Here is a 23,667-nt window from a genome sequence, read left to right on the forward strand (position 1 = left end):
ATGTGACGCGCGAGTAGGCCAACATTCCAAAGAAGGACTTTTCTGCCAGTTTCGCATGGTTGTATGAACGTTCGGTGCGTTGCACTCAAGTGGGGGGAGACTATGAATCACTTGGAGCATTAAATGCACTATCTTTACTTTTCCCTGTTTTTTATTAAGACAGTTTCGAAATATTTGGACTGACGTGGTACGTTAAGCAGCAACAGTCGCACACAGAGAACAAAGGCGTCAAGGCAGGCAAAAGCAAACATGTTGCCACTTATGCTTCTAAACAATTCCAACGGGTCTTTGATTATTTTATCGCATTGCTTCATGTACTATTAATTCAGCTGAGGGAAACAGATCGATAATAACACGAGGAATACTCCGTGCGACTGTGGAAAGCAGCAGAAATTATATTAATGATCTTCACAATGAACTGCTGGGCGGCCGAAGCTAAAATAATGGAGTTCGTGAGTATCATGCTTCGAAATCGGTGGTTAGGTTTCCTGTAGTTTTGTTAAATTGCATCATGTGTATCTAGGGATGGTTCCTTCAAAGAGGGCAAGATTTATCCAGCAGTAAGTTTTTAAATTTTCTTTCACTTTGACCCCAAGCTGTTACTATTTATCTTCTCAAAGTTGGTCAATAGACTGCGAAGAACCTTTGTCTCACCTCTGGGCATTTGCGAATATTCTTTTCTTTGTAAAGGTCAGACACGAAACGAATTGCTTTCTGTTGATTTGAACCGAAAAAATTCTCATTATTTTATTATTATCTGGAAGTTCCTTCAGGGCCTAAATGCTCAACGAGTTACGTTGTTATCCCAAGAAATGGATGATTTTCTTGATTGGTACGTAATATAAATTGAAACACGCGGAAATTATTTAGAAATAGAGGTGGGTCGGAACAAGAACAAAGTTACACTGAGATATAATGTCGCAGGAAATGATTCAATCTCCCGTTTGTCACTCTGCTTTAAATTTTCTGAGGTTTCTCTAGATCACCGGAAATGATTTATATAATCACAGAAGTGAACAGAGATGTCCGAATGCGGATGTGAAATAGACTTCTCTCGAACAGAGTCCAGTTATCTAACTACTGCACCACTTAGGTCGTTACGTTCAATACGCGCTATGGTATCAAAACTGTCAGGTCAACGATTGCATTAATAGAAAAATTCCAATAACTTCAACAAAATAATATCATGTACATGCTATGCTGTTAGTGGGATAGAAGGCTGTAGTTTAACATTTTGTCGACGCAGATGTTATTAGTGGCTAGTTGAAGCAGGAACTCATCCTTGTAATAAGGTGGATGAAGTTCACAGCCGTTCACCAGAGGCGATGGAAGTTAACAGCTGAAAGCCTGTGCGCTGGGAGGGGATCTTTACATTTGTTTCCCTACATACGAGTACAGTGACGCCTTCGTTTTGCTGGAGATACATGCTTAGGGCAGCCTGCAATTCCCTTTGAGGTCCGGAAGCAAGTGGCGCACTAGGACAAGCATGTTGTTCTGGCCGTTTCCTGAGGCGACCGGCGGGTCTGGGAGACAAGGAGACGCCTCACAACGAAATCAATACGGGTCCGCGAGGCCCAGATGTCGCCTGACCCGAGGGAAGCGCCTGCTCTTCCTGCGGAAACAGCAACCTCGCTGCACCACTTCCGCCGGCGCACCTGTCCCAAGAGGTTCCGTCCTACCAGAGGACGCCCACATCAAAACGGGAGGCTTTTATTTCTATTGAGGGTCCAACGGCCTGTCGGAGTCTGACAGTTTTTGCGCTAAGTGCAAACAAGATTAGAACATGATTGGTGGGAACATGTGAATGAATTTACGCAAGCATTCAATTGAGATTGTACGTAGCAAAAATGGAAGAGAAAAATCAAGTCGAGCGGACCGAGACTTAACGAATCCCCATTAAAAATGGAAAAATACCGTCGTCTCGCTAATTGAAATGAGAACAGTCAGTACTGCATGGAAAATGTCATTGTAATTTAAAATAAAAAAAATGGCTCTGAGCACTATGGGACTCAACTGCTGAGGTCATTAGTCCCCTAGAACTTAGAACTAGTTAAACCTAACTAACCTAAGGACATCACACACATCCATGCCCGAGGCAGGATTCGAACCTGCGACCGTAGCGGTCTCGCGGTTCCAGACTGCAGCGCCAGAACCGCGCGGCCACTTCGGCCGGCTAATTTAAAATAACCTCTTTGTATATCTTACTACACCGACACGATCACCACAAATAGAACAGATTTCCAATCACGAAAACGTAGACAAAAAATGTTAAGGCCCGAATTTTTCAAAATTTTTATTTATTTATTTTAAACGATTTCACTCGTGTGACTCATGGCCCGGTGCAGATCTTATAAATTCACGCCACATTTGCTTCCTAGTTAGGAAACTATAAGAAGAAATTTTAGTAGCGAATTGATTATACAATAATTTATCCATTTTACTGGTTAAACACGGAATAATTAACTCTTGAATAGGAATGCCTCTACACATAATCCGGCAAGTTCGTGTACAATTAAATATATCATTAAAAAGAAAAGAGCCATTGTACACTGTCCACCGAAACATAACTCTCTGAAAGAAGTATGAGATGCAATACTTCTTTTGGGGGGGGGGGAGGGGGTAAACCTCAGAGTATTTTATTTAAAAAGGGACTGTCATACCTCACTGAAAAATATACCTATGACATTTTTGAAAATGAAAGGTTCAGACTAGCTGCAATAATTTCAGCATTTCAATAACTAGAGTAGGTGGTGAGGTACGCTGCAGGTGTGTGGAGCGAAGTCGACGTTCTAACTCATCCTAAAGGTATTCCATTGGGTAAAAGTTGCAACACCGCACAGACCAGTCCGTTGCAGGAATATTATTGTCCACAAACCATTGTCTCACAGATGTTGCTTTATGACAGGGTGTACTGTCATACTAATACAAAGAATAATCATCTTCGAACTGTTCCAGTACTCTATGCAGTACGCAGTGCTGTAAAATATACTCATATCCTTAAGCGCAAGAAGGAGACCACATACCAACCACGATACACATCCCCATACAGTCGCACTACCTCATCCGTACTTCACTATCAGTTCTCCAGACATCCACCAAACCCAGACCTTTCCACCGAAGTGCCACAAGGTAAAGCGTGAGTCATCACTCGTTTACAGTCATTCACTGTCCAGTGGTGACGTCCTGTACAAAACCTCAAGCGACGCTCAACACTGACTAAAGAAATATGTGACTTGTGAGGAGCTGCTGGAACATTTTCCCCATTGCTTTTAACTATGCACAGTCGTTGCCCTAACTTGACTGCTGTTAGTACTCTGGAACTCAATGGTCGACGGTCCCTGTCCGTCGAATATGTATCAGGCTTTTCTTGGTTTATCTGTAGTTGTTTCCTCGCTTCCGCTTCATAGTCACATGACCAACGGTCGACTTGGACAGCTTTAGTACGGTTGAAATGTCCCTGATGGATTTGTTACTCAAATGAAATCCCGTGACTAGTCCACTGAGCTCTCGTAACTGACTCATTCTGCTGTTACTCTTTCTCTTCTGACAAAACAATACTAGGCGTCTCCTTTTACACTGGCGAGTCCGCCACTCGTGACGTCTAGTGGTTGGTTTGGAATTACGCAGGGCTGTATAATTACTTTTGAAAAGATAATGTATCTGTAGATATCTTCTGACATTTCTGTCTATGTGCTGCAGCGTCTAGAATTGGTCGAAAAAAAAAAAAAAAAAAAAAAAAAAAAAAAAAAAAAAAAGACAGCATTTGAAAGCAACTTCGTGTAGTTGCGGTTAATAGCGTTGTAAAAGTTACTGAGGAAGGTGGTTAACTTATCTGTTTTCAAGTGACGTTTATAGGATTTGAGGGAAAGGTAATGTAAGTCTAAAACTTGCTATGGTATTGAGAAATTATTTTTTGAATGTTGTTAACGCTACAAGCGGCATCATTTCACGAAGCTGTAGAAAAGATTTCTACACGTTACGAACGCAGACAGCTTGTCTGAAAAGCTGGAAGCTCCCCTGACTGTGTGTTCACGACGAGATAAGTCAGCGCCAGTTCGCTGCGGCGCGGCAGTCTGGTTCGCGCGTCGTTTGTTTCCCAGTGTCGCTCGCCGCCGATGCGGCCACCGGGCGCTGCCGCTGCGGAAAGCTCTCGCCCAATTATGGGCTAACACTGTTTGTTGGTACACGCATCAGAGATCAATCGCCAGCTTCAAAGCGTCGCCTCCCCCGCTTTTCATTGGCTAACTATCGAGTTTATGTACGCTCAATTACAACTGCCAATTATCGATTCGTTTATAATTGTGCTGGTGCTCGGGAAAGCAGAGGAAAGGGGTTGGGGGAAGCGGGAGTGTTACTGGAAAGAGGGAGTGGGTGGTGGAAGGGGATGGGGTTGGGAGGAGAAGCAGATACGGGTAGGAAAAAGAGAACGCGCGCTTGGCGTGTGTGTGCCGGGATGCGTGTTCCTGTTTGTCCGGTGGTTTTGAGCGCGCGGCTGCTGCGACGCGAGCGTCATCACCGTCATGACAGCCGCATCATCAGCATCATCGCGGAGGGCGACCGCAGGGACGCAGAGAGCGAACGAAACCCCAATTCCGTCTCCCTCTGACTCCCGCCCCCCGCGATACGCGATCGCTGTCGTGCCGGCTCGGTATGCGATAATCGAGTTAAGAACCGGGTCGATACAATATGCGTCGCGGCTCCATCCGCAGTGCCTGCCCGTCCGTCACATTGCATTCGCTATAATTACGCGTATCAGTAAACGTTAAAAAAGGAGGAGGGGAAAAAAGTTAAAATCGGGCGCGATTTAAACTGTCGTATTGGACGGAGATGTTCAGGGCAGGGAATGTTATTTGTGTGAGGGTGTCTGGGGACGAGGTGGGGTACGAATTCGAGGGTGATTTGTGGCAGCGACCATTCCCGTTACTGATTTTTCTTTTTTTCGCCTTTCGATTCCACAGCAACGAGCTGTTTTGCACAGAAGCTGCTCGGCGCTGTTAGAAAGGGTGATGATCCCGTACCATCGCCCGCTGTGAATGCCGGCAGACGCTTTCGCTGGCCGCCGATAATCCCTCCGAATAAAGAACACACATAGGCCTCCTGCTTCTGATCCAGGGGCGCTCGTCTGTTACTGGAAAAAAAGAAGCCATACATATGCGTCACGCCTGACGGCAGATTATCATCGGCGATTTGTGGTCTTCGTCCAGAAAAAAATGGTTGGGTTCCTGTAGGTAGACTAGCTATGGATCATCTGAGAGATAGAGAGAAAGAGAGTGCTTAGCAACTCGCATGTTCCTGTGTTGCGATACCGGTTCAAATATGTAGAGGTCGTTATTATTTTTTCTCGTGCTTTATTTTTTTCCTTCCCGGCTTGAAAACGGCGGCATCGCGTTATCTTTTGTAATTATTGCTTTCATCCGCACATACTCATTTACACATGTAATTATGTATCGACTGGAGGTTCTGATGGGGCGCGCACACCAAAAGGGCCCGCTATTTTGTGTAAAGCGTAATTTTAAATGCAGATGCACGGCAAACTTTCATTAAAGGTCTCTCCGTTATTTTGTTTGAAATCCGTGGACGCGGCGTCCCTCGACTTGTTCTCACGGCCTCAGTTCGAGACTACGGGTTGCGTGTTACACCCTCTGTGTGATTCCATTTGCTGCGAGGGTGTAGTCCAGTTAGAGTACGTGACGACGCACGTGCCTCACTTCGAATTTCGTGATCCCTCAAGTATTTGGAGCGTCTTTTGAATCATCTGACACCGAAAGGGCAGCTCAATAAATTCATGGGGCTTCAAAAAGCAATTTGGATACATCGTCCCAAGTGAAGACCATTGCGTAGCAAGAGTGGTTTATTTCAGAAGAGTGAAAATGACGGTTTCCTGCAGACACGGTTCTGCTGCGAAAAAGTTTAACAGGTGCATCGCATTGTGGTATTAAAATGTTGCGGCAACTGCAACGCGGGACAGTACGAATCTCGTGGGAAAAAATGTCCAAATTGCACGTAGTTTCACCGTGAAATTCGGGCGGTATGTGGACTGAATACAAATGTCGTGTCTAGCAGTAGTAAAATGGTACCAACAATTTGACCAAGGCTTACAGACGTAGGTGATACTGATCGAGAAGGCCAGACCCTGCACCACGCGGTTTCTATCTTTTCGAATAGCTGAAAGAACATCGGAAGTGGGGGGAGGGGCGGGGAGAAGAGATTTTTCAACGATGAGGAATTTCGAATGGCTCCGTGACAACGGAGCAGATTTATAGCGTCGAGGAATGAACGATTGGTAGAACGTTCCAGCTGTTGTTTGCAGACTGGGTGACTATGTTTAAAAATAGTGTTACGTATGTGTGTCGCTTTGAAGTGTAGTATAGCATTCAGTAAAAGTTACTTGCCTTGCCATGATAGTGTATAACTTAGTTTTGGAAGTCCTCTCGTATTTGAGCAATGACATACAAGTCACAACGATTTAACCACATCCCTCCTCCCCCATTACGCTTCGAAAGTTTTCCTAATGGCTGTGAACTGCTCTGCTATTCAGAAAACAATCTCTTGTCTTATTTGAGAGGCAGTCAAATGAAAAACCGAACACCGCCCCAACGGGATCATGGTATGGTTCTATTCAAAAGTAATCGAGACACTTGTTAAGGCATTTATCCCACTGGGACATGACGCGGTCAACTCCTATTTCGTAGAATGCTGTCTATCGCTGATGGGTCCACAACCACAACCAAGTCCACCTGAAACCGATGTCCTCGCTAGTCTTTCTTCAGCTCGCCAAAGATGTGAAAATCACACTGTGAAATATCCAGGTTCTACGAAGGACGCTGAAGTGATTCCCAACCAGATCGCTGAAGCGTAACCTTCCTCTGATTGGCAGTGCAGGGGCGGGCGTTATCGTGCGACAAGATGGTTCCGTCCGACAGCATTCCGAGAACCCGAGGGCAAACGGCAAGACTGCTGGGGCTCTCTGCTCGTCGAATACCTCGAGTGAGGAACCACAATCAATGTGCAGCGTTATGAAGACACTTTTCAGAAACTGCTACGCGCCATAAAGTTAAAACGCCCAGGTATGCTGCCGGACGGAATCATCCTGTTACACGACATGCACTGCACTGCCAATTGGAAGATCTGGTTGGGAAGTACTGCACATCCTCCGTACACATCGCATCTTTCACCGTGTGATTTTCACATCTTTAGAGAAAGGCATGCACAGAGGTCGGTTTCAGTTGGACGAGGAAGTGCAAGAGTGGGTGCGGTTGTGGATCCGTCAGTGTCCGACGGCATTCTATGAAACAGGAATTGACCGCCTCGTCTCCCAGTGGGATAAATATCTTAACTGGAACGATTCCACGCTCCCCTTGTGGTGGGTGTTGGGTTTTCATTTGACTGCACGTTATATTTGAGTTTAAAACTGTTTTTTTATAATATAATATAAAACACTAATCTAGGTCAGTCACACATCCACCACACGAGGCCACAACATATTTATTATGTGTTTTGTTTAACTCAGAATCTGACACTTAAGCTGTGTATTGTAAATAGTGGTAAAACTATTCACAAGATGTTCCAGTAATCTGCACGTTGCATACGGTTTGACGGTTAAAACATAGACCTACTGACACCCGCGAACATTCTGTTCCATAGAAAAACCAGTACTGTCCAGCGTTTTACACAAAACTAGAGATATTGGTGACACATTTTTGATGATAAGTTGGGCCAAAAATGAACTAATTTAAAAGCTTTACTGACGTGGGGGCTGTAATTAGTAACATGTTACTGCAGTATCAGAGCAATTTCAGCTCATATGCATCATGGATGGGGAGATAATGGTAATACCAGATTTATAAAAAAAAAATGTCGTGTAACTAGGGCCTCCCGTCGGGTAGACCGTTCGCCGGTTGCAAGTCTTTCGATTTGACGCCACTTCGGTGACTTGCGCGTCGATGGGGATGAAATGATGATGATTAGAACAACAAAACACCCAGTCCCTGAGCAGAGAAAATCTCCGACCCGTCCGGGAATCGAACCCGGGCCCTTTGGATTGACATTCTGTCACGCTAACATTTTTTTTTTTTTTTTTTTTTTTGGTAGATCTCATTTTGTTCTATATTGTTCGTTCAGTTCGTTCGATGCGGACGTCCGATGACACCCGTTCAGGTTCTTCGTTGATCCGTTTACTCAGTTTTTTTGTTACAGAGGGTAGCTAATCCTCTGACCGAACACGCTGAGCTACCGTGCCGGCAGCACTCAGCTACCGGGGGCGGACACCAGATTTATTAACGATAGGGTGATTCGTGGAGTGAAACTGTAATTGTTGATGCAACAATAAAAGTAAATGCAAAAAAAAAGCACATGCTTCATATCTGCATCGGGTTGTATCTTGGAAATATTGTAATATTCTTTAACTTACAAGTCACTGACATCTCAGCTTACGAGGTCTGTTCAAAAAATTCCGGAACATTCGTAATTTCGCGCCAATGGTGTGTTGGAGTGAAATACATCGTTAAGACCATTGCCTGTCTAAGGCTGTAGTAGGCATGTAGAAGACGAGTACAGTTACACTATATCGTGAAATATAGTTAAGATAATTTCATACGCCAGAGATTATATTATCAGTGCTTCAGCAATGTTGTGCGCTAATCGAGAATAGTGTTTTAGTCTCTGCTATTATTTGTTGTTCGATGTCCGACGTGAAATGAAGTATTTCTTAATTTTATTCCGAAGTGCATAAAGAAGAATAAAATAACTACGTGGTAGAGGGTGAGGCAGTTTAAAGTACTTTTATTTTTACGATTTTTAATTTCATTAGCGGAATATTTCTTTTGCGTGGTTTAATAATTATTGGTGGAGCATGGTCATTCGTTTCAAAATATGGCGTCGGAGACGAGCTGGCATATTAGCCTAGCTAATTACGAAGTAACATGCAAGCTTACATGGGCTATACAATACAAAGAGCATGACACAGAGTTGCTGATTACCAGTAAGACAAAGGAACTGATTATTAAACTACCAGTTAACTTCAGTTATAATTTGGATACTAGACTATACGATTACTACTCAGATTAATATTATTTAGGAGGGGATTTTTACTGTATGCCTTTATCCATACATATGCCGGCCGTTGTGGCCGAGAGCTTCTAGGCGCTTCAGTCTGCAACCGCGCGACCGCTACAGTCGCAGGTTCGAATCCTACCTCGGGCATGGAAGTGTGTGATGTCCTTAGGTTAGTTAGGTTTAACTAGTTCTAAGTTCAAGGGACTGATGACCTCAGATGTTAAGTCCCATAGTGCTCAGAGCCATTTTTTCCATACATACGGAAACACTGTGCTTTCATCAGCTTACGAAGAAAAAATATTGAAACATTGTGAAACTTATGACAACAAGCTCACAAAGCAACGAAGAACAAGCTCGGATTGTGAGAAGATGAGGAATGAAGTAGACGCCACTTCGCTCTGTAGATTGAACAAAGACGTATCCTAGACAGTACATTTTCTGAACGCTGGATTTGTAGCAGGAGCCTAACATCGTGATCTCTCCTTGTCACCTGATATTTAGCCTTTATATTTTGTGACAAAGATTATGACTAAGATCACAGTTCCTAAACACCTGCCAAAGATAGCATTAATGTGGTGGCGAAAGAAACAACAGACTATTATCTCAGTGAATGAAAACTTGTTACTGCGAAAATAAACTGAGTTAGAGTGCAGTTTAATTGTCGGACATGCTAAAAGAAGTGCACGTTCTGTAATAGACCAAAGGAGATCAACCGGAATTCATTTTTCTCTAGTAACATATTGGAGCGTGAAGTCGAAAAATGCGATTTTGGAACCCCTTGTACATACATTACTGATAGATTACGCTATAGGCTAGAAATCATCGAAAACAATAAAGTTGTGATGCAGCTACTACTAGGGACTACAGTTACGAACAAGTTTAACTGGAACCATCACATTAAAAATGTTATAGGAAACGTGAACCAAAGACTGCAATTTATGAGCAGGACATTTGGAAGATGCAACAGAACTACAATAGAGATTCCGTACATTACGTTTGTCCGTCCTCTTACGCGATACTGCCGTGCGAATGGGATCCTTTGTCCGATACTATTGTTGAAAGACATCGAAAAAGTTCGAAGACGGGCAGCTCGTTTTGTATTATCGCGAAATGAGGAGAAAGTGTCACAGATATGATAAGTGAGTTGGTGTGGCAATCAAAGACGATTTTCGTTGCGCCGAGATCTTTTCACGAAATTGCTGTCACCAACTGTCTCATCCGAATGCCAAAGAATTCTGTTGACTTCCACCTACTTTGGGAGGAATGACCATTGTGATAAAATACGGGAAATCGGAGCTCGCACGGAAAGATGTAGCTGTTCATTATTCCCACATACTATGCGACAATGGAACGGTAAAATGTCTGAAAGGTTTTTGTGTGAACTCTCTGCTAAACACTTAACTTGTGAGTTGCGAAGTAATCATGTAGATGTAGAGAAATGTGGGGAAAAAACATAGGAGTAACCGTCCGTAGCGACCTAAGGCGAAACGGTTATATGCAACTAGTTGTTAGAAAAACATTGGCAAGGTGAAAACTGGCAGAGCCTGAAGCAAATTTAATTCGTTCACGAAAAACGGGGCTTCAAGAGACACGTTCGACACATTCTTGAGCGTTAGTCGGCAGTCTGGGACCCTTACCAAGCTGGATGAATAAAAGAGGTAGGCAGGATCCACGCACTTTGCCGCGGGTTCCTTTAGCAAGCAGGAGAACGTTGTTTATTTATTGGAGTTAGAAACAAATATAATAGATGGTAATTACCATTAACACCAAGTGAAATAATAAAGTTAGACTACCGTTGACCAAACTCTTGTAACTTCATTTGCTTCCTGCGTCTCTAGCAGTATATCTTCTGTGCAGGATGCAGGGCATAACTGACAATACAATAGGTGTTCCATTCACTTGGTAATATACAAGGAGAGTGCAATTTTTAGAGGTTGTCCCTGGGTTTTCCAACTCCAGAACGAAGAATGTCTAGTGACGTCGACACGATCCAATTCTGTTCATGACGACGTGGAAAGGTTTCCGAAGGGAGAAGCCAGATATTCTCTAGTCGAAAAATCCACAGTTTTTTCCTTCCTATAGCTGTTGTTGTTTGCAAGACTTAGGTGGTTTTGAGGAAACTTCTTGTGGACCTCAACCTCTGGGCTACTGGAACGTGCCCATATAATAAGTGGTTTTCTTGTTGTGCCTGATTCGTTCTCTTAGCGTTGGCAGCTACATTACGACGAATACTTAGCATCGCGGCGCCAACTAGCTGGTAGAATCTTACAAGTGGCATAGGTTTGACACAGTACGTAGTAATTCTTTAAAAATGGATTACAAACAGTCTCGACCGCGGCCGGCCGCGGTGGTCTAGCGGTTCTAGGCGCTCAGTCCGGAACCGCGCGACTGCTACGGTCGCAGGTTCGAATCCTGCCTCGGTCATGGATGTGTGTGATGTCCTTAGGTTAGTTAGGTTTAAGTAGTTGTAAGTTCTAGGGGACTGATGACCACAGATGTTAAGTCCCATAGTGCTCAGAGCCATTTTTTTTTGAAGTCTCGACCGCAAAAACATTTAGGCCTATTTCGATTGTAACCAGTTTTAGTCAGTATTTGACCATCGTCAGATCCTCATACCATGTAGTAGGTGGTAGCGGTGAATGGACTGATGTTGTGACTCCACGAATGTCAACAGTTCGTGGAGTCACAACACACGCTCCATTCACCGCTAACACCTACTACATTTTGTGGGGGTCTGAGGATGGTCATATACTGACTGAAACCGGCTAACATAGAAATAAATATTTTTGCGTTCGAGCCTGTAATCCATTTTTAAGGTATCTTTAGCCAGACCGCTGTTTCTCGCCTTGTCAAATATGTATTCGTGGGTAGATTTCTATCATGTTGGGCACGCATACTCTGCAACACTGAAACATATTGCTAGTGTCGTCGTTCTTAGGGTTTGCGGTCGAGAGCCCCACGTCCTACCAGTAACAAAGATGCTCAGCAAATTTCAGTGGCTGACATTACAAGAGTGGCGTTGTACATCACGCAAAAGTTTCTCGTTAAAATCGCAAAAGCATACTCTCCAGTAAGAGCTACTACTGTCCACATACGTCCAGCGAAACGATCATGACGATCATATCAGAGGAATTAAAGCTTTCAGGAATGCCCATCGAAAGTTATTCTTTCCTCGCACCAATCGCAAATGGAACATGAAAGAAATAATGATGGCAGCAAGTGTAGTCTCAGTCATAAACTGTAATGTGGCTGGCGCAGTAGAGATATAGAAGTAAACGGCATAATCAAAGTGAGACATACACTCTGCTAATTTACGCCCAATGCTGCTACACAGGGACTCAGGAAGATATACGCCAGGAAATGTAATGAAGTGCAATTACATCTGATGAGCCTACGTCGTAATGAGACAGTGAGGTGGCAGTCAGCTGCTACCCAGTTTGCTGGAGCCGCGGGGACGTGCTGTCTCCAGTGAGAGGGTTTGGGCGCGGGCGCGCAGCGACGGAATCCGGCGTGACAGCTGCGCGCGAGAGTATATTTAGCAAGTGGATGGCGAGAGGCTAGGAGCTAGCGATATCCACACATAACTCCTTCACTTCCGGTGTCACAGCGCCCGCCCTGACACGGGGCTGTATTTTTATCGCGCCCGACGCCGACGCCCGCCGTCGCTGTCCTCGCGCCGATTGTACTCGCCGGCGCTCTTCGCAGCGCCCCCGCGGAGCCGCGAGAGAGGCGCATCGTCCAGCCACGTCTACAACTGTCCTCCGCAGCGGCAAGTGGTAAAGAGTACACAAGCTCGAAATATTAGCCTACTCCTTGAAAAGGGCACACTGGTCGCTTTGGGAACTGAGGATGCTGCCCCTACTAGGAAGTCATGTCCCCTTCTACCGTTGACGTGACCCATGGCAATGAAGTGAAGTGACGTGTGTGTGTGTGTGTGTGTGTGTGTGTGTGTGTGTGTGTGTGTGTGTGTGTGTGCGCGATCGCGCGCAACCGGTTTTATGGAAAAATGGCTCTGAGCACTATGGGACTTAACATCTGAGGTCATCAGTCCCCTAGAACTTAGAACTACTTAAACCTAACTAACCTAAGGACATCACACTCATCCATGCCCGAGGCAGGATTCGAATCTGCAACCGTAGCGGTCGCGCAGTTCCAGACCGCTCGGCGGTTTTATGGACTCAGCGCAATAAGGTGGATAGATGTGGAGAGGTGACAGAACGGCAGAAAGGAGTTATCGTATTTAGGTGTGCACGTGGCCACATCGTAAATGAAGTTGCTCGATCATAAGCACTTCGTTTTCCTTTAACAAGAACCAGCTGTAAAACTCAGTTTAATTCCAAAATATACTTACTGACAAAAGAAAATAATAATAATGAAGCACTCACAAGAACGAGACGAAAGTTCAGGGGCAGAGAGGGTATGTGATTTTACTTCAGTGCTTGCAAAACACAGTTAAATTTACATAGAACTTGGCTGTACAAGCACACACATCAGTATGACGTTGCACCCCATGTGGTCTCGACGCGTGCGCTGAGACCGATAGGAAGGGTGTCATACAGCCATTGTATCCTCTCCTGAGAAAAGCTGCCCCACAACAATTGTAAGCGGCCCTCGATATCCTGGATACTGGCACTGGGACGGAATTGATATCCAAGCTGGTCCCAGACATGTTCTACTGGGACCAGATCGGGGATCTTGCTGGCCATGGGAGAACATCAAATATCACGAAGATAGATCATATAGACACGTGCCGTGGGCGGACGAGGATGTCCCGTTGAAAAATGTCCCCACAATACTGTCGCATAAGAGATAACACATGAAGACGCAGGATGTCTGTGAAGCACCGTTGTGCCTTTATAGTTCCCTCGGTCAGTGTCGTCCGCAGCTCGTGGTCTAGTGGCTCCAAACACTCCAAATTGCCGCTAAAAGTGTTCTTTAATAAGCTGTCAGTTCCGGTCAGAGATTATTTTCTAGCAGAGGTTTGCTTAACAGCAAGAGTTACATTGGAATACATTGACATCAAAAAAGGAACCCAATGTCAAAAAGTCGGTAGAAGCATGATGCCAAGGCCGGCCGCGGTGGCCGCGCGGTTCTAGGCGCTTCAGTCCGGAACCGCGCGACTGCTACGGCCGCAGGTTCGAATCCTGCCTCGTGTATGGATGTGTGTGATGTCCTTAGGTTAGTTAGGTTTAAGTAGTTGTAAGTTCTAGGGGACTGATGACCTCAGATGTTAAGTCCCATAGTGCTCAGAGCCATTTGAACCATGATGCTAATTTTGGCGAACGTGGCGTCACTTCCTTAGCTAGGAAGCATAAAATTCAACAAGCAGTGCATAGCTAAGTAAGTGACGGTCGATGCACGCTAAAATCGGCATCAAGTTCCGAACGACATCGTGCTCCTTTTTGTCGCCATTGTATTCCAACATAACGTTAGCTGGTAACCCAAATTGTGCTGGAAGATACTTATTGACCGAATCCGATCGCTTATTAAACAGTAGGTTACCGTGTTACACTACTACCAACATGAAATATTTTGGAACTAAATGAATTGTTTTACCTGTAGCGTATTTCGGGCGTGTGAAAGACATGTTGGGCTCCTGTTGCTCGCTATAACTAACTGGGTGAATCGCTTCACAGATAAAGTGAAAAAGAACATACAGCTTGGTTTACGATGGAAGTAGAGATAGATAGTGTACTGAGCTTCCTTGACCTCCTCGTTCACCGAAGAAACAATCGACACCTCAGCACAGTGTCTATAGAAAACCCACGCGCACGGGCCGGTGTCTGCACGCTCTCAGCTACCACCCTCCGACACAAAAACGTGGCGTTCTCAACACCCTAGTCCACCGTGCTAAAGTCGTCTTAGAGGTTGAAAATCTGCGACTCGAACTAATCTACCTCCGAAAAGGACCACCGAAGAAGACAGCAAGAAACTTGCGTTTTTATCATTCTGTAGCACAGCGTCAGGAAAGATTAGCCGGCTCCTAAACAGACACAACATTTAATCAGTGTCAAGGCCCCCAGCAAAACTACAGCAGCTCATGAGACGTGTGAAGTACGATCTAGGGCTAAGAACGCCTGAAGTGTACAAAACAACACGTCTGTGTTGCTGCTACTATGTCTGCCAAACAGTACGCCGGACGGAATAAGAGATGTGCCGGCCGCGGTTGTCTCGCGGTTCTAGGCGCTCAGTCCGGAACCGCGCGACTGCTACGGTCGCAGGTTCGAATCCTGCCTTGGGCATGGATGGGTGTGATGTCTTTAGGCTAGTTAGGTTTAAGTAGTTCTAAGTTCTAGGGGACTGATGACCTTAGAAGTTAAGTTCCATAGTGCTCAGAGCCATTTGAACCCTTTGAATAAGAGATGTGCTTACGCCTACGATGTCTGGAAAAAATCAGCCGTGACAGAACAGAATTTAGAAAATCGACACCGAATTCTATTAAATGAAACGTCCGTCATCGTGAAGACGAAGGGATTTTGGGATAGCGTTATAAAAGAAGCCATAGAATAAAAATAGCTGAAAAAACCATCAGTAAGGACGGCGGTTTGCAGAACAGCATAGCCTGAAACCCGGCCATTCCGAGGTTGTAGAGGGCGCGACGGACGCGAAATGAAAACTTTAACATATTTGGCAAGGTAGAGAGTACCACTGACGTCACAGCCAGCAGCGCGGCTATATAACGACGAGACCGCGGCAACACGGCAGTCATTTACCGCTCGACAGTGACCGAGGAGAGCTCGGTCGAAAGCTTGTGAGATTTTTGCCACTTGATGTAGCTGGAAGCCCGAGAAGATTTTATTAAAATCCAAGTCTCACTTTATTTTATTTAATGATTTAGTAATTCATAGAAAATTGTCGCTTATCAAGCATTATTTTTGACAGGAGCTTATGGAGCCACATGACACTATTTCTGAGTTTATTTGCACTATATATATATATATCAGAAGCGACCGGAATCGAACCCCATACCTTGGTATTTAAAGTCAGAAATGCATCCACTTTGCCTACGAGATGTTGGGGAATGGTATGTAATTGCACCATTAGTAAGAGGTTCTAAGCGAGTCCTGTTTGTGATTCGTAGCGTGAATGACGAACCTTTTGTGGATCTTTGTCAGAGCTCAGACGAATCACGCGAGGCGTGGTGAACTCTCACGTGCAAGTGGCGGGTACTGGAGCTTTACTTTCCGACAAAGAATTAGCAAGTGGGCGTGAAATTAGACGCGGTTCGCTTCTGAGGAGGAAACGGCGGTCAGAACAAGTACCGGCGGTCGCGCAGGGTGGGAAGAAATAAAGAGAAATGTCTGCGGGAACAAGAAGGGCGATCTCGGAGCGTTAAGCCGCTCATTTATTTCGCGTGCTTAATGGCGGAAATAACCGCCACCTGCCCTCGAGCGTCCCGCGGCCGTTTTTGTGGCGGGAAGAAGAGCTGCGAGGCTTTTCGGGAGAGCGAACCGAGCCGTCTTTGGCGGAGGCTTGCGCAGGCCGCCTGCGCTGCAACCGCCTCGGTCGTTAGCTGCGTGTCCACTTGGGGACGGCCATAATTATGACCGCGCCACTCGCACATGCGTGCCGGGGACACCTCAAAAGCAGAAAATATAATTGCGCGAGAGCAATTTCTTACCGACATACTCCTTGGTGGGCGGGCGCCGGCGGCAGCCACTCGACGGATTGTGCGGTATAAAGACCGCGAGAGGGCTCTTTATTATGGTGTTTTAATTTACAATAATGAAGTGCGAAGCGGCGAGGCCGGCGCAGCCATTAAGGGAGTGCGAGCGCGGTGCGGGGGCGAGAGGGAAAATGAGTCGGTTGCGGGGGCGTGGGCTGGCGGCTCGCTTTCAGCGGCAGGTGCGCGGTAATGGGCCTAGATAGTGGGTAGTTTCCGTGCGGGCCGCGCACTTGCCGCCACTCGATTCCTCCGCTCCGGCTGATCACTTTTATCCCTGCCAGCCTGCGCGAAACGCTCGAGCTCCGCGGAAAAACATTTTGTCGCTGGCGCGTGTTATCACGGTTTGCTGTTTTCGCCGCTGAAACTGTTACATATTGAAGAGGGCCTCGTTTTTCGCTTGTACTCGTAGTTAACCAGTGCAGAGGCGGGCGCCGGAGGAATAATGTGACGTGTAATGGCACTCTACTGTGGACTGCGATTAAAAAGTTGAAGCTGAAGCTGAAGTATGTGAAAGACCGTAATCTGACGCGGTGAAACATTTAGCTTGCCGAAATCAACAGAAGTGGAGCAGCGTTAAGACAGTGATCTTGCACAGTACGACTGAATACCTGCTTTGAGTCTTTTGTTCGATCATCATAACTGTTACTCGGGAATCTCAAAATGGTTTCATGAATAAATTCACACTTTCTTTCTATTCGCATTCGAGCGAGGTGGCTTAGTCTTGAGACACTGGACTCTTGTTCAGGAAGAGGGCGGTTCAGATTCCCATCTGGCCATCCTGATTTAGGTTTGCCGCCGTATCCCTAAATCGCTTTAAGCAAATACCAGGATGCTTCATTTGAAAAGGACACGGCTGATTTCCTCCTCTATCCTTCTTCCATAGTAGGTTGTGCTACGTCTCTGATGACCTCTCCGTCGATGGGATGTTAATTTTGGATTTTCGACAGCAAAGTATTCGTAATTAACAATATGCCAGTTTGGGCTTTTAACATCTTAACCCACTACGCTAGCTGAATGATATATTGCCATTTGGTAACGACGACAGGATTAGCTTCACAGAGGCGATATTGGTATCCTAACGTGCTACGCATGTACTTCGATGAAGCAGGTAAAACTGAACAGAGGCACAGAGAAAAGTTTCACAAGAGGCGTCACTCTGTTTGGAAGAGATTTGTTTACATGGATAGAATCTTCCGAGAAACTTGGTCGTTATAGTCAGAGTGCTGGTTAAGGTTCTCGGCAAATAAATGTCGGTGCATCAGAGTATGGCGAGATGGTGCTACATGGCGTGGAAGAAAAAAGAGTCAATTATCACTTTAATGCACAATCCGGAGAATATAGTGTGGAGAATATAGGTGGAGCAGCAATTACACGGTTATCGTAAGCAAAATGTGCAAGCAATGGAGTCAAATGATTTTCAGGTAACTTCTTCTCTCAATGGATTTTGTTATAATGCATGCATTTGTGACTAGCGTTTGTCAGTTTGCATAGTCAGTGTGAGATTATGTTATTGCTAGAAGGAATAAGTTGTTTACGTCAATAAAAAACTAAATAATCATTTCACACAGTTGCTTCTTTATCTCACTCCGTTAAGCGTCCGCCCCCGGTAGCTGAGTGGTCAGCGTGACAGAATGTCAATCCTAAGGGCCCGGGTTCGATTCCCGGCTGGGTCGGAGATTTTCTCTGCTCAGGGACTGGGTGTTACGTTGTCCTAATCATCAACCCTTCATCCCCATCGACGCGCAAGTCGCCGAAGTGGCGTCAACTCGAAAGACTTTCACCCGGAGAACGGTCTACCCGACGGGAGGCCCCAGTCACACGACATTTACATTTACTCCGTTTAGAGATCTCTATCATGTGTATAATTCGAACCGTAAAAATTTAGATCACCCTGTGTAACTGCCACCGTGTAGCTGGTAGGCCTGTCTCTCCATCTGAACATTGGTACGTAATATATATATATATATATATATATATATATATATATATATATATATATATAATATTTGTCAAGGAGAGATAGCGATGTATGTACTTGGTGCTCAACCTAACAGTCGTATTTACAAAAACTACGTTAATTTTGAGATGACGAGGAAACAGTTCAGGCATAGGATCTTTGATTCAAAACTATCTGGCAACACTACCAAAACACTTGAACGACTTTTTCCAGGAAAACATACAACAATCAGCAACATTTTTAAATGGAACTATGGTATTTTTGCGTCATAATAGAAATCCTGTGAAAGATAAATTCAGTGACATAACATTTTCGTAGATCTGACAATAAATTACAGAGTAAAATATTGTGAAATAAAATAAAATAAAATAAAAGTCGCAAATGGGGGATTCTGTAGTGTTTTTGCGACATTGGAAAGGCATGCTGACAGGAAGTATATTCCACACTTCTTCAAGAGTGACATAAGCATCACGTATCGCTTGCCTCTTCGGTGGTGGTCTCTATGCCGAGTGGTGGCGGTCGTTGGCAGCACTTAATGTTATACTACTAAAACCCGACTCAGATTTTGTAAAAGACTCGAACTCCCATGTATAAAACGTCATAACTCCCGAACAAGGTGTCTCGTGCAATTACATAATTTTGCGGGTACTTTCAGCGATACATGTGGATATTGTCTGCAAAATGTGTTGCGAAAAGAGTCAGTAGTAAATAAGTTATAAATTAAAAGTTCATGCCTTATGCTGCAGTTTTATTGCATGAGCAGCGAAAATGTTTTCCTTTCCTCGGTTTTTGGGGGGTTTCAGCGAGAAAACGTTTCTTACAGATTTGAAATTATGTGTGAAGTTTGTTGGAAGTCCTCATGTGGTATCAGTTATCGATACCACCCTACCGGCGTCAAAGTTGGTCCGTCGGACGCCGATAGCGGTCGTGCGGCATCCGGCAGAACGAACGGAGCACGCCCTCTGAGCCATACCTGCAGCGGCTGTGGACTTCGAGCGTCCTCTGCTGCCGCAATAAAGAACTACCGGGCAGCAGCCACACACCCCACTCGCACTTGGAGGCTCTTACCTGTGATGCTACGCAGATGCCGCCTAGTCGCGGCTCTGACACCATTGCTGGTGCTTCTTCAGAGATCCTCATCCTTGACGCTATTGTATTACTTGGACTCTACTTCTCGCTGCATTATATGTAATGAGTCTTCGTAAAGCTTGGAGATGTATTAAGTTACGTAAATCTTCTGTTTATTGATTTAACTCGTTTGCTGATAATTTTATGCTCCTGTCCAGCTTTTCTACGACGACAGCTGCTGCACCACTCTGCAGCTTACCTGTCCTTACCGTTGAGTGCGATATAGTACAGGGCACCTTAAGTGCTCTCATTTTCAAATATTGCTTGAAAACAGTTTGGGTTCAAAACATATACACAGTCTCTAGCTGTAATACTTGATTTATTGCGTTAAACCATTAGCATATGATTACAGCTGTTAGTGAGTAAAATGTGACAGCATTTAAAATCTGTAAATTCGGTCAATAACTGTACGAAATACCGATTTCAAATTTTTGTTGCCCCTGGAAGCCGTTAGAGAGGCAACCTACTGCGCGTTTGGTATCCCGTGTTAGCCGTTTAGTAATATACAATTTGTGATAAAAGTATCCGGACACCTGGCTGAAAATGACTTACATGTTCGTGGCATCCTCCATCGGTAATGCTCGAATTCAGTATGGTGTTGGTCTACCCTTAGCCTTGATGACAGCTTCCACTCTCGCAGGCATACGCTCAGTCAGGTGCTGGAAGGTTTCCTGGGGAATGACAGCCCATCCTTCAAGGAGTGCTGCACTGAGGAGAGGTATCGATGTCGGCCGGTGAGGCCTGGCACGAAGTGGGTGTTCCAGAACATTCCATAGGTGTTCTACAGGATTCAGGTCAGGATTCTGTGCAGACCAGTCCATTACAGGGATGTTATTGTCGCGCAACCACTCCGCCACAGGCCGTGCATTATGAACAAGTACTCGATCGTGTTGAAAGATGCAATCGCCATCCTCGAATTGCTCTTCAACAGTGGGAAGCAAGAAGGTGCTTAAAACATCTTTGTAGGCCTGTGCTGTGATAGTGCCACGCAAAACAACAAGGGATTCAAGCCACCTCCATGAAAAACACGACCATACCATAACACCACCGCCTCCGAATTTTACTGTTGGCACTACACACGCTGACAGATGACGTTCACCGGGCATTCGCCATACCCACACCCCGCCAACGGATCGCCACATTGTGTACCGCTTACGCTCCTTGCAGCAAGCGAGGCGTCGTTTGGCATTTACCGGCGTGATGTGTTGCTTATGAGCAGCCGCTTGGCCATGAAATCCAAATTTTCTCACCTCCCGCCTAGCTGTCATAGTATTTGCAGTGGATCCTGATGCAGTTTAGAATTCCTGTGTGTTGGTCTGGATAGAAGTCTGCCTATTACACATTACGAACCTCTTCAGCGGTCGGTGGTCTCTGTCAGTCAATAGACGAGGTCGGCCTGTACGCTTTTGTGCTGTACGTGCCCCTTCACGTTTCCACTTCACTATCACATCGGAAACAGTCGACCTAGGGATGTTTAGGAGTGTGGAAATCTCTCGTAGAGATGTATGACACAAGTGAGACCCAATCACCTGATCACTTTGGAAGTGCGTGAGCTCCGCGGAGCCCCCCCCCCCCCCCCAATCTGCTCTCTCACGACTCACGATGTCTAATGACTACTGAGGTCGCTGATATGGAGTACCTGGCAGTAGGTGGCAGCACAATGCACCTAATATGGAAAACGTGTGTTTTTGGGGGTGTCCGGATACTTTTGATCACATAGTGTAGATGTAATCGGCCAGCAACCCTCCATAGTAGTCCCTAGTTATCATTGCCTATAATTCCCCCAATCCCCTCCCCCTCCCCCAAAGAAAATGGAGCAAACAAAGGAAGAGAGGAACGAGGAGGCTGGTGTTTCAGCGAGCCAAGCCGCCGTGGCCGCGCTGGTGACCGAGTGCTGAAAGCACGCTGCATGCGCCAGCCCGGAGTGACAGCGGCAACACGTGGTGTCGGCGTGCGCGAGCTGTCAGCGGACACGGCGCGGCGGCCCGCCGTCGGTTTACGAGCGGAAACAAACGCCGCTCTGCTCTCTGGGAACCAAAATACTGCGCCGCCAGCACCGGCCGCGCTCTCTCTCCTCTTACCAGGGCTCTTCTGCTAGCGCCCACACAATGCCACGACACCCAGGGGTCGCGCTCGTAAACCACCTACCTACCCACAAGCGGGCGAGCTCATATTGCCCTTTCTTCTTACAACGTACAGTACACTTGAACTATGATTAAATGCTTAAATGACTGCACACTGTGCCCAGCGTTGCTAGTTTTTATCGGTTTCCCAGAGCAGTTGGCTGCAAATCACAAAAAATAAGAAAAAAACAGTACACTTTGAAAAACCCCACAGTGGTAGCAGATAAGAATGGTGAAAGATTCGAACCACCATCCTCCCGAATACGAGACCAGTGTTTTAGCCACTGCGCTATCTCGCGAGGTGTTTGAAAATTATTTCCCCACATGATTCTTATTTTTCTCTTATTTTATCTTAGGTTGGTGCATAAGTTCGTAGCGTTTTCCCACAAGTTTAACAAACACAATAGAAACACATAACATAGACTTTACTCACTAATAACACTACTTACAACAGTCTACCAACGCTGTGGTGACAGGAGAAATCACTTGGTTTTCAGGCGAAGAACTCGTCGAGCATTTCGGGGCGCATTTTCATCTGGAAAGGAAGTTCCTTGAAGGTTGTTCAATAGATAGAGGAAAAGGTGAAAATCTGGGAACGCAAGACGAGGTGAATAAGGTGGGTGTGGGATGGCTTTCCAACCCAACTCCTATACAACGTTTTTTTGTCAGTCTAGCGGAATGTGGGCGAGCTGTATCGTGGAATAGCATCACTTCACGCAGTCTTCCTGGTCGTTATTCTTGGATTGCGTCTGCAAGACGTCTCTGTTATTCACAATAAATGTCAGCAGTGAAGGTTACACCTAGGGGAAGCAATTCGTAGCAAATCGCACCGCAGCTTTACCACCAGACGCATAGCATTATCTATTGTGGATGCTCGCAGGTCTTTGCATGAGGAGTTACTGCTTTGTGTGGACTCAACCACTCATTTCGTTTCCTTATGTTACCCAAAGACACCATTTCTCGTCACGTAGGATAGGAATAGTCGGTATTGTTCACGAGCCAATTCATAATGAGCAAGCAGAAATGGACATTTGGCCACCCGCTGATTTTTGTGATTTTGGCTTAGAGCATGTTGTACCTATACACCCGATTTTTGAACCTTCCCAGCTGGACCCAAATGTCGCTTGATAGTGGAATAATCACAGTTCATCACTTATTCCAGTACTCGAGTACACTAACGTGGACCATTGTGTGCTTAAACGATCTTTATCAAACCCCGAAGGTCTACCTGAACATGGGAGAGTCGCTAATGTGAAAACTATTCTCCTTAAAACGAAAAATCACTTTTTTTTGCCGCGCTCTGTCCCATGGCGTTATCCTCATATGCTGCGCAAATGTTTCTGGCTGCCTCCGCTCTGTCACCCCTCTACTGAACTGAAACAGAACAATACGTCGGAAATGCTCCAATTTCACCACTTGGCACTCCATTTTCTAGAGCCCACAGCTTCACTCACTGTCTTCAAATGACAAAACGACAAACGCAAACTCAGATACCAGTAGTGAACTACAAATTAAAAATGACGATCGATAAATAAACCAGCAGCAACCGGAATGCCAACATGCAAAACAAAAATGCTTCGAATTTATGCACCAATCAAGTAACACATACTCCACTAGGCATTCTGGAAATTTGTGGTAAGGTCTTATGGGACCAAACGGCTGAGGTCATCGGTCCCTAAGCTTTCGCACTAGTTAATCTAACTTAAACTAACTTACCCTAAGGCCAGCACTCACACCCA

At 45.4% G+C, this 23,667-nt stretch overlaps 1 protein-coding gene across 1 annotated transcript in view; it reads right to left on the reverse strand.

The window, feature by feature from the left end:
* The window catches only part of LOC126412155 (transcription factor SOX-5-like), a 264,433-nt gene that overhangs the window by 113,955 nt on the left and 126,811 nt on the right, over positions 1-23,667 (reverse strand). The gene's annotated exons all lie outside the window — the stretch shown is intronic.

Source organism: Schistocerca serialis, chromosome 7 (genome assembly GCF_023864345.2).
Source record: "Schistocerca serialis cubense isolate TAMUIC-IGC-003099 chromosome 7, iqSchSeri2.2, whole genome shotgun sequence".
Classification (NCBI taxonomy): Eukaryota; Metazoa; Arthropoda; class Insecta; order Orthoptera; family Acrididae; genus Schistocerca; species Schistocerca serialis.